The 4,582-nt window shown below is 46.7% G+C and overlaps 1 pseudogene; it reads right to left on the bottom strand.

Annotated features, from left to right (window-relative positions):
* Window positions 1-1,074: 1,074 nt before the first annotated feature.
* Window positions 1,075-1,193, bottom strand: LOC135051825 (5S ribosomal RNA; annotated as a pseudogene).
* Window positions 1,194-4,582: the final 3,389 nt, after the last annotated feature.

The raw sequence follows: 4,582 nt of genomic DNA, 5'->3' as shown, positions 1-4,582 counted from the left end.
GAGATGGCACAGAAGCTTTTCCTGTGATTATGCCAGGATAAAAAAGGTGGTCGAGGTATGGCAATTTTCTTATCCCCTTCTTGCGGAGATAAGCTGCCATAATCATCATCATTTTGGTACATACTCTGAGGGCTGTGATTAACCCAAAGGGTAAGGTCTGGAACTGAAAATGTTGCTGGAGGATGGTGAACCTTGAGATAACACTGATGGAACAGTGCTATAGGAACTTGTAGGTAAGCATCCTAACTATCCAGGGATATACCATGTAATCTCCTGGCTACATGCAAAAACTATGGAGCGCAACGTCTCCATGTGAACCGTGGTATCTAAACTTATCTGTTTTGGATTTTGAGAATGGGGTGAAAGGATCCTTCTGAACCCAAACTCGGTTGGCATAAAAACCCCTGTCCCTATTTTGCACGGTTTACTGGAATGACTATTCCTGGCAAAAGCAATTTCTGAACTGTTCTTGCATACCCCTGTCCTTCGCCTCTACCCGAGACGGACTGGAACAGAAAAACCTTCGAGGAGGGGAAAGCATAACCTAGAGATACAGCTTCTTGCACCCAGGCATCTGTTTGTAGACTGCTACCATATCTGCACAAACTGATGAAGTCAGCTCCCTATCCTTTTGGGGTCCTCCAGAAGCTGGCCCGCACCATCATGCTGATGTCTTATCCTCTGGTTTGGAAGCTGACCCTCTGGTTGCCTTTGCTTCTTTGCCTTACCAAACTTATTGTATTGGGGCTGTTACATTCCTTTATGACCAACAAGGCTGAAACCGGACCCCTAGGTTTGGGGTTATATGTGGAAGGAAACGTGACCTTCTTGGAGTCTTTTCTGACTCCAGAATATCTGTTAACTCCTTCCCAAACAGAAACTTCCAGCCAAAGGCAAAGTTTCCAGAACCTTCTTTGATTCTGAATCAGCTTTCCATGTATGTAAGCAAAACTGCTCTGTGAGCAGCTATTGTTAATGCTGATGTCCTAGAAAATTAGTGTCCATATGAGCTAAATGGGATTCTTGCTCCCTTGCAGGTGCTGAAAATCTGTCTTTCAGTACCTCAGCCCAGTGTACCTACAGCACCTGATATTCCAAGGTGGTCTTCCATCCAAGAACCAACCAGGCCCAACACTGCTTAGCTTCCAAGATCTAGTGAGCTTGGGCCTATCCAGTGTGGTGTGGCTGTAGATTGCAAGGTGAAGTTATGGCTGGCCTTATGACTGCCCCAGACAGAGACAATATGGTTTTCAGAAAACCATCCCTCTTTTGACGTTAACTGCAAAGGCCATATAGATTTTCACACTATCAATGATATGCGTATCTACTTTAGGAGGCACTTCCCATTTTTAAACAGTCCCCAGCTGGAAAAAGATATTTGGAATCCCATTTACTGGGAACCTATATTCCTTATTGGGTATAGCCCAAACCTTTTCCATGATTTCCATCTGCTGCTGGGGTCCCCCATGAGGAGGCCCTATTGTTTGGGACGTTTAAACATAGGTACCTTATTTTTAACACAGGCTCTGCTGAATCCTCTAAGGACAGAAAATAGGATTTTAAATACCTGCCGATAAATCCTTTTCTCGTAGTCTGTAGAGGATGCTGGGGTCCATTTTAGTACCATGGGGGTATAGACGGTTCCGCAGGAGCCTTTGGCACTTTAAGACTTTTTAACAGTGTGAACTGGCTCCTCCCTCTATGCCCCTCCTCCAGACCTCAGTATAGGAACTGTGCCTGAGGAGACGGACATTCTCGAGAGAGGAATTACTATTAAAATTGTGGCGAGATTCACACCAGCTCACACCATACATAAAAAACATGTCGGCTAACATGGCCAATAACATAACTCATGTCAACCTTCATGTATAACGAAACAGCAACAGCTGTCAACATCTGAACACATGTGTGCAAAAAGATAAACGTAATTCTGCAGAAAAAATTAGCACCGGGTGGGCGCCCAGCATCCTCTACGGACTACGAGAAAAAGATTTACCGGCAGGTAAATAAAATCCTATTTTCTCTTACGTCCTAGAGGATGCTGGGGTCCATTTTAGTACCATGGGGATATACCAAAGCTCCCAGTACGGGCGGGAAAGTGCTAATGTTCCTGCAGAACTGACTGACCAAATTGAAGGTCGTCAGCAGCCAAGGTGTCAAACTTATAAAACTTAGCAAATGTGTTTGCACCCGACCAAGTAGCAGCTCGGCAGATTTGCAAAGCCGAGACCGCCCCGGGCAGCCGTCCAGGACGAACCCACTTTCCTTGTACAGTGGGCTTTTACCGAAGTCGGTAACGGCAATCCTGCCATGGAATGAACGTGCTGAATGGTACCCCTGATCCAGCGCTCAATAGTCTGCTTAGAAGCAGGACCCACAATCTTTTTGGGGTTATAGAGGACAAACAGAGATTCTGTTTTCCTTATCCGAGCCGTTCTTGCAACATAAGTCCTCAGCGTTCTGACGACATCCAAAGACGTTGAGACGGCTGAGGTGACAGAAGCTACTGGCACCACCACTGGTTGGTTGATTTGAAAAGAAGACACAACCTTCGGAAGAAAGTGCTGACGTGTTCTCAGTTCAGCCCTATCAAATAAGGGCTCTTGTGTGACAGAGCTCCTAACTCAGACACTCGTCGGCCTGAAGCCAAGGCCAATAGCATGACCACTTTCCAAGTGAGAAACCTCTTGCAGAGGCTCAAACCAGTCTGATTTAAGGAACTGCAACACCACATTAAGATCCCATGGTGCCGCAGGAAGCGCAAAGGGAGGTTGGATGCGCAGAACCCCCTTCACGAACGTCTGGACCTCAGGAAGAGAAGCCAATTGTTTCTGAAAGAAAACGGACAAGGCCGAAATCTGAACCTTGATAGATCCTAATCTCAATCCAGCATCCACCCCTGCCTGTATAAATAGGAGAAGTCATCCTAATTTAAACTCCACCACAGGAGACTTCTTGGATTCACACCAAGATACATATTTTCTCCAAATACGATGGTAATGTTTGGACGTTACCCCTTTCCTGGCCAGAATAAGTGTGGGAATGACTTCATTGGGAATACCCTTACGGGCTAGGATCTGGCGCTCAACAGCCATGCTGTCAAACGCAACCACGGTAAGTCCTGATAAACTAACGGCCCCTGCTGAAGCAGGTCCTCACGAAGAGGAAGAGGCCGAGTATCTTCCATTAATAACTCTTGAAGATCTGGATACCAAGCCCTCCTTGGCCAGTCTGGACCAATGAGTATTGCTCGAAGTCCTGTTCTTCTGATGATCTTGAGAACTTTTGGAATAAGTGGAAGTGGAGGGAACATATACACTGACTGAAACACCCACTGGGTCACCAGTGCATCTATCGCTATTGCTTGTGGGTCTCTTGACCTGGAACAATATTTCTGATGCTTCTTGTTGAGGCGTGATGCCATCATATCCACTTGAGGAACACCCCAACGACTTGCCACCTCCACAAAGACTTCTGGGTGGAGGACCTGTTCTCCTGGATGGAGATCGTGTCTGCTGAGGAAGTCTGCTTCCCAGTTGTCCACTCCCGGAATGAAAATTGCCGACAGAGCTTTTGCATGTCTTTCTGCCCAGAGGAGGATCTTTGTCACCTCTGCCATTGCCAACAGTTTATGTAAGCTACTGCCGTTACATTGTCTGACTGGATCTGTATGGGACGACCTTGAAGAAGGTGCGCCGCTTGATGAAGACTGTTGTACACAGCTCTCAACTCCAGAATGTTTATGTGAAGGCGAGTTTCTTAACTTGACCATCTTCCTTGGAAGCTTTCGCCTTGCGTGACTGCTCCCCATCCTCGGAGACTTGCATCCGTGGTCACCAGGATCCAGGCCTGAATCCCGAACCTGCGTCCCTCCAGGAGGTGAGAAATTTGTAGCCACCACAGGAGCGAAATTCTGGCTTTCACTGACAAGGTTATCCTTTGATGCATGTGGAGATGCGACCCGGACCACTTGTCCAGTAGGTCCCACTGGAAGACCCTGGCATGGAATCGGCCATATTGTAGCGCCTCATAAGCTGCTACCATTTTCCCCAAAAGGCGAATGCACTGATGAATTGATACTATTCTTGGTCTCAAAAGTTGTTTGACCATGCTCTGGATCTCCTGAGCCTTTTCCACCAGTAAAAATACTCTCTGTACCTTCCCAAAAATTATAATCTCATTGTCGGTTCCAACTGGGATTTTGGAAAGTTGATGATCCAACCGTGCTGTTGAAGCACCTTCAGGGACAATGCTATGTTCTGGAGTAGCTTGTCCCTGGATCTCCCTTTTATGAGGAGATCGTCCAAGTATGGAATTATGTTGACTCCTTGTTTGCGAAGGAGAACCATCATCTCCGCCATCACCTTGGTGAATATTCTCAATGCCGTGGAGAGCCCGAACGGTAATGTCTGGAATTGGTAGTGGCAATCCTGAACCGCAAACCTCAGGTATGCTTGATGTGGCGGGTAAATGGGGACATGCAAGTAAGCATCCTTGATGTCCACTGACACCAGAAATTCCTTTTCTTCTAAGCTGGAAATCACCGCTCTCAGGGATTCCATCTTGAATTTAAACCTTTTCA

The sequence above is a fragment of the Pseudophryne corroboree genome, chromosome 2, assembly GCF_028390025.1.
Source record: "Pseudophryne corroboree isolate aPseCor3 chromosome 2, aPseCor3.hap2, whole genome shotgun sequence".
In the NCBI taxonomy this organism is placed as follows: domain Eukaryota; kingdom Metazoa; phylum Chordata; class Amphibia; order Anura; family Myobatrachidae; genus Pseudophryne; species Pseudophryne corroboree.
The sequence above is the reverse complement of the archived record's forward strand: the minus strand, read 5'-3'. Positions and strand labels throughout refer to the sequence as shown.